We start from the raw sequence: 13,030 nt of genomic DNA on the forward strand, positions 1-13,030 counted from the left end.
ATCTCTTGGTTGGGGGGACAGCAAAAGGCTCTTTAAAGGAAGATATTCCACATAAAAAAGAATGGAGCCTCTTTCCCTAAGCGGCCCGAGGTAATCTGTGAAAATGGTTCGCTAGTCACTTGACCCCCAAGAACCCCACAAAATCATGCAAATCAAGAGGTTCCAATCTTCATGTTCACTTTAAGGTATGCAATTCATAGTTGTGATCCAAGAGTTCCTCGTGTTCCACTCAAAAAAGAACACTTGTGAACCTGCCCAGGCCATCAAGGGTATGCATATTTGAAAAGCCATGAAGTATCCGAAAGATGTCACTTTACAGAAACAGTGTGTTGCCTTCTGACGTTACAATAATGAAGTTGGCAAGCAGTGGGGCTAGACACAAGGTTGGTGACCCAAAAAGAGTGCTAAACTTTTGCTGCACATGCTTAAAAATGCAGCGAGTAATGCTGAGCTTAAGGGTTTAGATGTAGATTATCTGGTCATTGAGCATATCCAAGTGAACAGAGCACTGAAGATGCGCCGCTGGACCTACAGAGCCTATGGTCAGATTAACCCATACATGAGCTCTCTCTGCCACACTGACATGATCCTTACAGAAAAGGAACAGATTGTTCCTAAACCAGAAGAAAAGATTGCCCAGAAGAAAGAGATATCCCAGAAGAAACTGAAGAAACAAAAACTTATGGCACGGGAGTGAATTCAGCATTAAAATAAATGCAATTAAAAGGAAAACAATGGAGGAAAATTAATGAAGGCCATTAAAGGAGGTAAAGTTGTGCAATGAGAATTCAAAAATAGATTTGTTACAAAGATTAAATGAAATAATGCATGTAAAATATAGTTGCAAGGAAAATAATAGGTCTCTCAGGAAAAAATATTAGATAAAATAACAAAGATCTGCATTTCCAGACCACTCAGAATTGGTTTGTGGATCATTCTGTGGTGATTCACACCAATTCTGTGGCCAATTTACACATCCATCAAGCATCACAAGAAGTTCACACAATCTGGATTCTGAGCATGCAATCAGAGTGATTAGATTAGACTCCATATGGCCTAATCAGAGAAAGAGTAAATTTAGAGGAGAAATGAGAAAGGGAAAAAGAAAATCAACATTACAACAAAGTACTTAGAAAAAGGGGCCCATTCACACCATGGTGTCTTTAGGTTTATGTGACTCCACTGTAAATATTAACAGCAAACTTAGTTGCCTCTCATGCTCGAAGAGAAGCTAGAAGTAGGTTAAATTATACACCTCAGCCCTATAGCACTTGTCAACTCTGTACCCATGAAGTCGTAAATTCTGACATATCTGTTGATATTGTTTGAATGTGTCCTCCAAATTTCGTGTGTTGGAAACTAAATCCCCAAATTCACCTGTTTATTGGAGGTGAAGCCTTTAGGAGGTAATTAGGATTAGATAAGGTCATCAGGGCAGAGTCCTGTGATGGGACTGGTGGCTTTATAATAAGAGGAAGAAGGACCGGAGATAACATGCACACTTTTGCCCTCTCGCCATGTGACGCCTTCTACGATGTTATGACACAGCAAGAAGGCTTTTACCAGATGCTGACACCATGCTGTTGGACTTCTCAGCTCCCAAAACCATGAGCTAAATAAACTTATTCTTTATAAATTACTCAGCTCCCCCAGGTATTCTGTTATAGCAACAGAAAACAGATCAAGATACCTGTGAAAGCCTAAATACACTAGGCACACTAAATATCAGGAATCCAAAAATTGCTCTCTCTGGAACCCATTTCCATACATTACTTCCCTTAATCCTTACAATAACCCTTTGAGATAGGTTATACTCCACACATTTTAGAGTTGAGAAAACTGGCAAAGAAAAATTGGGTGGCCTATCCAAAGTCACACAGCTAGCAGGTAGAAAGGACTTGAGCCCCTGTCCTGACATCTGGCCCTCTGGCATAGTTGCTACCTCTTTCTTGGTAGAATGGATCTCTATACCTTAGATCTTCCTTATTTGTGTTGCTGAAGACATTTTTAAAATTTTATTTATTTATTTATTTATTTATTTAGAGATGGAGTCTCATTCTGTTGCCCAGGCTAGAGTGCAGTGGCACAGTTTTGGCTCACCACAGCCTTGGTCTCCTGGGTTCAAGCTATTCTCCTCCCTCAGCCTCTCGAGTAGCTGGGATTACAGGCACGTGCCACTATGCCCAGCTAATTTTTGTATTTTTAGTATAGACACGGTCTCACCATGTTGGCCAGGCTGGTCTCGAACTCCTGACCTCAAGTGATCTGCCTGCCTAGGCCTCCCAAAGTGCTGAGATTACAGGTGTGAGCCACCACACCAGGCCCATGAAGACATTTTAAACCCATAAAAGTAAATTCCGATTAACAATTAGAATAGGCCAGGTGCGGTGGCTCACACCTGTAAACCCAGCACTTTGGGAGGCCGAGGCGGGTGGATCACTTGAGGTCAGGAGTTTGAGACCAGCCTGGCCAACACAGCAAAACCCCTTCTGTACTAAAAATACAAAAATTAGCCGGGTGTGGTCGTGCGTGCCTGTAATTCCAGCAACTGGGAAGGCTGAGGCATGAGCATAGCTTGAACCTGGGAGGTGGAGGTTGCAGTGAGCCGAGATCGCGCCACTGCACTCCAGCCTGGGTGATAGAGTGAGACTCTGTCTCAAAAAACAAAACAAAACAAACAACAACAAAAAACCCGATTAGGACAAAGCTCTCTCTTTTACAATGAATATCATATATCAGGTTGGAAGACAGCTGTGGTGGTCCAAGAAAGACAGCCTCATATGCATTAATGGTGACAGAATTACAGAGCTCTGTCTGCCACTGGGCTTCTCTCTGCGCACAGCCCTCACTAATAAGTCACACTCATCATCAGCTGAATTTGTGAGCATTGAGGAAGCCTGGCCTTTGGGTTTCATAAAGTCCCGAGTCCAGCTCACTAGGCTGAAAAAGATCTCCAAAGACAGGGTCAGCCAAAATTGTCATGGGGGCAAAGATAAATGGAAAAAGTCACATTTATTGTCAAATAGGGACTGGCTGGATAGGATCCTTGTCTCTTGCTAGTTGCGCTCACAAGCTGTTACCCCAACAGACATAGCACTTTCAACTTCCAACATTCCATTTCTCCAGTGCAACGGGCATCCAAATCACTCCAGTGTCTTGAGACCATTGAACATACATGGCACTCTTCTAATCAGGCAGACCATTGAAAGACTTTAGGCCCTGACTATTTAGTCACATTTACATGAGTTTGAACTGAACCAAGTCTTGGGAAAAATCAAAGCCTAATAGGGTCACAGAAGCCTTAAAAGGGGGACAGGCAGAGAGAGAAGACAAGGCAATTGTTTCTATCTGTAACCTTTTTGGATTTTCCCTTTTTAAGAGAGGGGTTCTTTCCTATTCGAGGGCCTTGAGCACAACATATGAAATGAATGAAAATCTGGCATCAAACAAAATCATCATGAAAATCTAAATGCCCAATGTTCACAAACTCCCTGCATCTGCATTTTTACCCTTAAGTAGCAGCTAGACTCCACTTTGCTCTTCCTCCAGCTCCCTATCATGGCGTTCAGATTGGCCTTTTTTTGTTGTTTGTTGAGACAGAGTCTTACTCTGTCCCCAGGCTGGAGTGCAGTGGCGTGATCTCAGCTCACTGCAACCTCTGCCTCCCAGGTTCAAGTGATTCTGCTGCCTCAGCCTCCTGAGTAGCTGGGACTACAGGCACGTGCCACCACGCCCAGCTAATTTTTGTATTTTTAGTAGAGACGGGGTTTCCCCATGTGGGCCAGGATGGTCTCGATCTCTTGACCTCGTGATCCGCCTGCCTTGGCCTCCCAAAGTGCTGGGATTACTGGTGTGAGCCACCTCAGACTGGCCTTTTTTTGTCAGGAGGCTGCAGCCTGGTGGAGGCTCCCTCTGTCTGGGGCTCCGCATGAAGCCCACACTGACTCCCAGTGAGGATTTCTGATGGAAACTGAAGGCATGCCACCAGTTCCAACGGTATCTTTCCTCCTGAAGAGTGGCATAGCTAGCTGGTGTTAGGACTTAAAAGAAAGGTTTACTGTCACCATGAAACAGGAGTTTCTTTCTTTCCTTTGAGCTAAATTCCCTGTTAGCAGGGAGCCGGGGGAGCTGGAGAAGATGATCCAGAGACCTCACTCCCAGGAATCTGGAGTCATCTATCAGTTGGGCACTCATAGTTGGGATTGGTGCTTGAAGTAGGACATCAGAGATGGGTAAAAAAAGAGGGGGAAAATCTGCAAAACCAACAAAATCTGCAAAAACAGGAAAATCTGCAAAAAACAAAGAGGGGGAAAATCTGTATGTTGCATGCTGTGGCAAATCCCAGATGTGGCCCTCAGGTCCTCCTCCAAGGGAGAACTTGCTGTCCAGCCATAGAAGGGCAGTTTGTGGACAGCTTAACTGAGGTTAAGCTTACCTCAGCTTTCCAACCAATGTCACCATCCCGCAGGAGTGGCCCTGGCCCGTGACTGAGCAAGGTGGTGGCACAGGGCAAGCCATTTCCATGGAACATAACAGAGCTCCCCATGGGCAGGCAGAGAATACAGGCATCTAGAGATAGTTTGTACATGTGCATCTTGGCCTGACAGCTCTCCCTGCCAACCCGGCCGACTCCCATTTCCTTTCACAAGTGTTACTCCCAAAATCACTGTGTCGGCAGATACTTCCCAAGAAGCCAGCCTGCAAGAGCAAGGCTGTCCCCCAAACCTTTGGTGTGGTGGTAGAGATAACCCACTCCAGGGGGCAGCGTACCTTTTACCTTCAGGGTTCAGTTTTCAAGTTCTGGTTGGAATTTGTCAGAATCAGGAATGTGTAAATCTAAAAGATAAATGACGTCTTCCATGGGCTTTGGGGAGCTGGAACATTTTCAGCCCCTTAGAAAACAGGAGGCAAGGCTGTGCACAGTGGCTTACACTTGTAATCCCAGCACTTTGGGAGGCCAAGGCGGGCAGATCACGAGGTCAGGAGTTCGAGACCAGCCTGACCAACATGGTGAAACCCCGTCTCTACTAAAAATACACAAATTAGCTGGGCGTGGTAGCGCGTACGTGTAATCCCAGCTACTCGGGAGGCTGAGGCAGAAGAATAGCTTGAACCTGGGAGGCGGAGGTTGCAGTGAGTCAAGATCCCGCCATTGCACTCTAGCCTGGGCAACAGAGCGAGACTCTGTCTCAAAAAAAAAAAAAAAAAATTAGCTGGGGATGGTGGCCATGGTCCCAGCTAGTTGGAACGCTGAGTCAGGAAGATCCCTTGGAGCCTAGGATGTCAAGGCTTCAGTGAGCCACGATGGTGCTACTGCCCTCCAGCCTGAGCAACACAGTGAGACTCTGTCTCACAAACAAACACAAACATACTCACCAGTTACCCAGGTGTGAGATGATACTAAACAAAGCAGAGACCAGGAAGCCAAGCTATGTGTGTTTTTCTCAGTGATGAGGCAGCCCCACTCATAATGTGCCTGTGGTGTAACCTCTGCATCCCTCCGCCTCCTCCACAGCAGTCACTCTGAGTCCTCACTCTCACACCCCTTTACTCCAGGAGCCTTGTATGTTCATGCGTAGGGGCCAACCCTCAACAGGGTCAGCTTCCTGGCCTCATGCCCTGGAAATCCAGGCTGCATTTGTACGACGGACAGTCAAGATGCTCTAGGGCATCATGATTATAAACACAATTTTTATGAAAACAGTCTTGAGGGCATATCTTTGCATTTATCCTTAATTGTTTCTTTAATACATATTCTCTAGAAATAGAAATGCCTGGACCAAACGTCTAAAAAACACTCGTCATATTACAATCCAAAAAGCAAGTTCCAATTTATACATGCTTTTCCCATCTTGCATGAGAATATTTATTTCCACATATTCTTGCCAATGTTGGTAATTATCCTAGTTTGTATTTGTCAATTTTCTATATTCTACAGAAGTTTGTTTGTTTGTTTTCAATAAGGTTTAGCTGGGCGTGGTGGCTCATGCCTGTAATCCCAGCACTTTGGGAGGCCGAGGTGGGCGGATCATAAGGTCAGGAGATCGAGACCATCCTGGCTAACACGGTGAAACCCCATCTCTACTAAAAATACAAAAAACTAGCCGAGTGTGGTGGTGGGCTCCTCTAGTCCCAGCTACTCGGGAGGCTGAGGCAGGAGAATGGCGTGAACCCGGGAGGCGGAGCTTGCAGTGAGCCGAGATCCGGCCACTGCACTCCAGTCTGGGCGACAGAGCGAGACTCTGTCTCAATACATAAATAAATAAATAAATAAATAAATAAATAAATAAATAAATAAGGTTTAGTGTTTGTATATACAAACTCTAAGATAAGGAAGCAATTCTTTACAATTTCTGGGCAACAACAGAGCTGGGAGGAGGGCGAGGCACTGAGTAACTCTCTCAGGTGCTGAATTCAAAGAGCTGTCAAAACACTCACCAATCAAGACATTTAAAATATTCAATATTTCCAAAAGTAAAAAGTAGTGCAAAAATCTCTGATGAACAAAGTATCAAAATTTTACATAAGATGGGTTTCCACCCTGGACAACTGCATGCTTGCCTCACTCCTAGTCCTTGCCCTGATAAGTAGGATCCTAGTCTTTATTATTTAGTTGTTTATTTGTTTGTTTGTTTTATAGAGACAGGGTTTCACATGTTGTTGGCCAGGCTGGTCTTGAACTCCTGACCTCAAACGACCTGCCTGCCCCAGCCTCCCAAAGTGCTAGGATTATAGGTGTGAGCCACTGTGCCCAGCCAGGGTCCCAGTCTTTAAAGGGACCCTGTAACCACATCTGCATGTCACTTGATCTAATCTCTTCATGTGATCACAACACCATACTGTAGTTTAATGTCATGCCCCTGTCATAGAACACAAGACAGTGCTTGGTTCCATATCCCAGGAAAATAGGGGCCAGGACATCACAGGTGTAGCCACAAATCTGAGCAGGGGTCCAAACACGGTGGAGGCTGGGTGCAGTGGCTCATGCCTGTAATCCCAGCACTTTGGGAGGCCGAAGCAGGAGGATTTTTGAGGCCAAGAGTTCACAACCAGCCTGGGCAAAATAGTGAGACTCTGTCTCTACAAAAAAGTTAAAAATTAACTTTTAATTAATTATGGGTGTGGTGCACCTGTAATCCTAGCTACTCAGGAGGCTGAGGTGGAAGAATCACTCCAGCCTAGGCATTCAAACTGCAGTGAGCTGTGATCACACCACTGTACTCCAGCCTGAGCAACAAAGACCCTCAATCAAAAACAAATACGAATTTTTTAAAAAAGTTTTTATTTTTAGACAGGGTCTCGTTCCCAAAGTGCTGGGATTACACGTGTGAGCCACCTGGCCTGGCCAAAAAAAATTATTGAAATAGAGTGTGACACTGGTCTTTCCTTGGTGTGGGGCGGCCTTCCAGCAGACTCTGGACGCAGGTTCTGAAGTTCTCACAGTGACTTTGCTGTGTGACTGATGCTGGAAAAAGGAAGGAAGTTTCAGAGTCATCAGCAGAAAGGGTAACCAGCACACTACTCCCCAGCTGCCCCCACCAGGGTCCAATCCACCCTGGGCCATCAAAAGCAAGAAGGAGGTGACTTACGTGTCTGGCTACCTGGAGGTGGAATCAGTAATTGCCGCTGACTTCCCTCCCAGAGGAAAGACAAGGAGCCCTTGGCTTCCTGCTTTTCTGACAGCCTGGAGGCTGGCACCTCAGGACTCACAGTTGATCCTAAATTCCTGCTCTTCTCTCACATCTGGACACAAACACAAAAATTATCAAAGACTTCTTTCCTGTTTGACGTGTTAGAGGCAGCCTGGGAGCCCTTAGATCCTTCACTGGGAAAAGCAAACATGCTGCTTCTTTTCTTTCTGTAAAGGGAGGGGCCCTTTCCAGATCTTTCTTTTCTTTTCTTTCCTTTTTTTTTTTAGGTGGAGTCTCGCTGTGTCGCCCAGGCTGGAGTGCAGCGGCCACATCTCAGCTCACTGCAAGCTCCGCCTCCTGGGTTTACACCATTCTCCTGCCTCAGCCTCCCAAGTAGCTGGGACTACAGGCACCCGCCACCTCGCCCCGCTATTTTTTTGTACTTTTTAGTAGAGACGGGGTTTCACCGTGTGAGCCAGGATGGTCTCGATCTCCTAACCTCGTGATCTGCCCGTCTCGGCCTCCCAAAGTGCTGGGATTACAGGCTTGAGCCACCGCACCCGGCCTTCTTTTCTTTCTTCCTTTTTTTCTTTTTCTTTCTTTTTTTTTTTTTTTTTTTTGAGGTGGAGTTTCACTCTGGTTGCCCATGCTGGAGTGCAATGGCTCGATCTCGGCTGACTGCAACCTCGGCCTCCCTGGTTCACGCGATTCTCCTGCCTCAGCTTCCTGAGCAGCTGGGACTACAGGCGCCTGCCACAACGCCCGGCTAATTTTTTTTGTATTTTTAGTAGAGATGGGATTTCACTATGTTGGCCAGGCTGGTCTTCAACTCCTGACCTCAGGTGATCCAACCGCCTAGGCCTCCCAAAGTGCTGGGATTACAGGTGTGAGCAACCACGCTGGCCAGATCTTTCCTTTTCTAAAAGGCATAAAGCCCTGTGGGTGTTGTCTTTATTGAATAAAGATTGATGCTTCATGTTCTTCAACAGACCAGGAGAGTTTATCTTTCTTATTTAATAAGGTTTTTTGTTTTGTTTTGTTTTGCAACAGGGTCTCGCTCTGTCCCAGACTGGAGTGCAGTGGTGCGATCATGGCTCACTGCAACCTCGACCTCCTGGGTTCAAGCGATCCTCCCTCCTGGTCCTTCTGAAGTGCTGGAACTACAGACATGAGCCACCACACTTGGCCTATTTACTAGCTTTTTTACTGAAGAATTTATTCACTCACTTATTGGCCAGGCCCGGTACCTCACGCCTGTAATCCCAGCACCTTGGGAGGCCCAGCCAGGTGGATCACTTGAGCCTAGGAGTTCCAGACCAGCCTGGCCAACATGGTGAAATCCCGTCTCCACTGAAAATACAAAAATTAGCAATGGATGGTGGCACATGCCTGTAATCCCAGCTAAGTGGGAGGCTGAGGCAGGAGGATCACTTGAGCCTGGGAGGCAGATGTTGCAGTGAGGCCATATCACACCACTGCACTCCAGTTGGGGTGACAGAGCGAGACTCCGTCGGAAAAAAAAAAAAAAGCATTCACTCACTTGTTTTATTTTTCTTATTTAATAGGAAGAAGAAAGTACTGTACAAATCAGGGACTTAAGATTCCCACAAGAGCCCGGAGTCTTAAGTGGACAATGAGCCATTGAAAACCATGCCAGGATCAGTCAGGTGGCTTAGCCTGTAATCCCAACACTTTGGGAGGCCAAGGATGGCGGGTCACTTGAGGTCAGGAGTTCGAGACCAGCCTGGCCAGCATGGTGAAACCCCGTCTCTAGTAAAACTACAAAAGTTAGCGGAAGTGGTGGTGTGCGCTTATAATCTCAGCTACTTGGGAGGTTAAGGCAGGAGAATCGCTTGAAACCTGGAAGCGGAGGAGGTCGCAGTGAGCCTAGATCGTGCCACTGCACTCCTGTCTGGGCGACAGAGCAAGACCCTGTTTAAAAATAATAATAATAAATAAATAATAAAATATGGGCTTGGTGGTTTACGCCTGTAATCCCAGCACTTTGGGAGGCCTAGGCGGGCGGATCACCTGAGGTCGGTAGTTCGAGATCAGCCTGGCCAACATGGCGAAACCCTGTCTCTACTAAAAATACAAAAAATATGAGTCGGGCGTGGTGGCGGGCGCCAGTAATCCCAGCTACTCGGGAGGCTCGGGAGGCTGAGGCAGGAGAATCGCTTGAGCCCGGGAGGCGGAGGTTGCAGTGAGCCGAGATTGCGCCACTGCACTCCAGCCTGGGCAACAGAGCGAGACTGTCTCAAAAAGAAAAAGAATTGTGGCATTTTTCAAGTATGTTTGGCAAGCTGCTTCCTGGTCGTGGGCGTCGCCCTCTGCACCCCTGCGCTTGTCCCCTGAGAGGAGAGGAGAAAGGAGCAGCCCTGAGCCCCACTCCCCCGCGACCCCGCGCCGCCATCCGCTCTCGGCCGCCACGCCGGGGTCCTGCCGCCTCCCGATGACAACGTCGCCGCTTCACAGGAGGCACGGGACCTGGCAAGCGGCGACCGCGAACGCCTCTGCCGGCCGCCCAGCTGCCCCCAGCCAGGCCCCGGCGTCCCCAGCACCGCCCGGAGTCACCCCACCCCCCTCCTCGGCGTTCTTTCCTCCGCCCGCGTCCCCTCGCCCGCCCCGACGTCCCCTCGCCCGCCCCGACGTCCCCTCGCTCCGCCTTAGAGTCCCCTCTGCCCAGGGGTCCCTCTGCCCTCTGGGCTTCCTCCTGTCCCTGGTTCCTTCCCCCTAACCCCCGGCGTCCCTACTGCTCCTCGGAGTCACCCACCCCCACGTCCCCTAGTCCTCCGCGGCGTCCCCTTCTCTCCTGCGTCCCCTCACTCCCTCCCAGAATCCCTATGGCTCCGGGATCCCCCTGATCTCGGGCCTCCACCCGGGCATCTCCTCACTCCCACCCCCCGGTGCCAGTCCCCGCATCCCGGCGTCCCCTCGCCGGGTCACTCCGCGACGCGGAGAAGGCGGAGCCCGAGTGTCGGCCGCCGGGTAGCTGCTCCGCTGCGGCGCCGCAGTTCAGTTTGGGATGTCCCAGCGCGTCCGTGTTCCCACACCCGAGAAATGACACTCGCCAGCGCTCTAAATTGGTGCTGGAATTCAGGAAAGAGGGCATTTTTCCTCCGTAGCCTCCCAGCCCTACGACCATACTGGGGAAACGAGGCCTTTAGCGATGCGAAGTCGCTTGCTTGCTGTGACCTCGTGGCGCAATGGTAGCGCGTCTGACTCCAGATCAGAAGGTTGCGTGTTCAAGTCACGTCGGGGTCAAGGCTGGGACTTTTTTTCTCAATTGTAGAGAACAGGAAGGAGAGGAATAAAAGTCATAAATGAAGAAATTAAGCCCCGTGCAAGATGTATTGTCCTTCCAACGCAACGGAAAACAACCCGTTTTTCCTTCCCCTGGGAGTGAAAAAACTGTTCTGTTCCGAGGAAAAGTTTCCGGTGAGAGGGGCACCACCAACCCTCCAAGCGAACCCCGAGGGAGCTGGAAGCCACCCAACCCGGTCGCAGGGAGGGTGCCCTGCCCGCTACGCCCACGCCCACTTCTGCCCTCTCGCCGACTCACCTGGGCTCTCACCTGGAAGGGGTCCCTCGCGTCCCGGAAGTGTGCTCCCCACCCTAAGGACTGGTGTCTTTCGCATCTCCGTCTTCTCCCTGCCTGCCTTGAAATTCTCTTTTTTTGTCTGCTGCACTTTCAGGTATTCCTAGTCTCAGTGATGGTCTCTCTGGTGGTCCTTTCTCTGACACTTGAATTGACACCTCATTCTCAGCAGGTCTATAATTTGGCCACAGCCGTAAGGCCTGGATATATTCACTTCAATGTTGTCTAACATTTGTTACCGTGTATTACATCTGGTTGGAGGGTTCATAGGAGCTAATGTTATGAAACATGATGTTCAGGTCTGAATTCTCTCCACCTGCATGGTCCAGAACCCCCAGGCCAAGAAATTATAGTTTCCCAGGTTAGGAGACCCCACAGATGCTGGCAGAAGTTGAGGTAAATTCTCTCTGAGAGAAATACACCCTCACAATAGGCGTTCTAGTTTTCCCACATATAAAGTCTCAGTTGAAATTTACTCATAATACATTTTAAAGGAAAATAAAATCTGTGAAGCTGATTCTGCTGTCTACTGTTTTTGCAAAAACAGCAGAATCAGATCCACAGATTCCGGTATGGAGATTATCAGATACTGAATACACAATGGATATGTTTAATCTTTTTCAAAAAATAAAAGAGGGGACCAAAAAGTTAACTAGAGAATGATAAACAATAAAAATATATGTGTAAATAACTAAAAAAAAAAAAAATTCTAGCAATGAAATATTTAATACTTGAAATTAGAAACACAATGGATATATTTAACAGCAGATCAGACTGAGTTGAAAAAAGAATAAAATGGAATATTGTGGTAATTCAAAATATGTGGTCAGGTGCGATTAAATATACAAATTGACAACTGCTCGACTATATTATAAAAATAGAGGGCCAGGCATGGTAGCTTATGCCTGTAATCCCAGCACTTTGGGAGGCCCAGGAGGGAGGGTCTCTTGATCCCAAGAGTTCAAGACCAGCCTGGACAACATGGCGAGACCCCGTCTCGGATGTAGTGGTGCACCACTGTGGTCCCAGCTACTCAGGAGGCTGTGGCAGGAGGATCACTTGAATCCAGGAGCTCAGGAGGCTGCAGTGAGCCATGATCACACCACTGCACTCCAGCCTGGGCAATAGAGTGAGACCCTGTCTCAAAAACAAAACAAAAAGTAGGCCGGACGGATCACCTGAGGTCAGGAGTTCGAGACCAGCCTGACCAACATGGAGAAACCCCATCTCTACTAAAAATGCAAAACTACCCAGGCGTGGTGGTGCATGCCTGTAATCCCAGCTACTCAGGAGACTGAGGCAGAAGAATCGCTTGAACCTGGGAGGCAGAGGTTGCGGTGAGTCAAGATCATGCCATTGCACTCCAGCCTGGGGAAAAAGAGCGAAACTCTGTCTCAAAAAAAAAAAAAAAAAAAAAAAGTCAAGGAACTATGTTTTGGTATAAAATTCTTTGATTTCTTTTAGGGCCTGCTATCTGTCACGTTGGTATCTTATTGCTACGAAAAGTCAATCTTAAAGTCTCTGTTTCTTTCTTTCTTTTTTTTTTTTTGAGACAGAGTTTCGCTCTTGTTACCCAGGCTGCAGAATCTCGGCTCACTGCAACCTTTGCCTCCTGGGTTCAAGCAACTCTCCTGCCTCAGTGTCCCAAGTAGCTGGGATTACAGGCGTGGTGCACCACCACGCCTGGCTAATTTTGTATCTTTAGTAGAGATGGGGTTTCACTATTTCGGTCAGGCTGGTCTCAAATTCCACCTCAGATGATCCACCCACCTTGGCCTCCCAAAGTGCTGGGATTACAGGC

The 13,030-nt window shown here is 47.9% G+C and overlaps 1 non-coding gene and 1 pseudogene across 1 annotated transcript; both read left to right on the forward strand.

Moving 5' to 3' along the window:
- Positions 1-256: 256 nt before the first annotated feature.
- LOC103242512 (large ribosomal subunit protein uL22 pseudogene) lies at positions 257-924 on the forward strand (annotated as a pseudogene).
- Positions 925-10,823: 9,899 nt separating this feature from the next.
- TRNAW-CCA (transfer RNA tryptophan (anticodon CCA)) lies at positions 10,824-10,895 on the forward strand. Its single transcript has one exon. It is a non-coding gene; the product is annotated as a tRNA-Trp (tRNA).
- Positions 10,896-13,030: the final 2,135 nt, after the last annotated feature.

This window comes from Chlorocebus sabaeus, chromosome 16 (assembly GCF_047675955.1).
Source record: "Chlorocebus sabaeus isolate Y175 chromosome 16, mChlSab1.0.hap1, whole genome shotgun sequence".
Taxonomy (NCBI): Eukaryota; Metazoa; Chordata; class Mammalia; order Primates; family Cercopithecidae; genus Chlorocebus; species Chlorocebus sabaeus.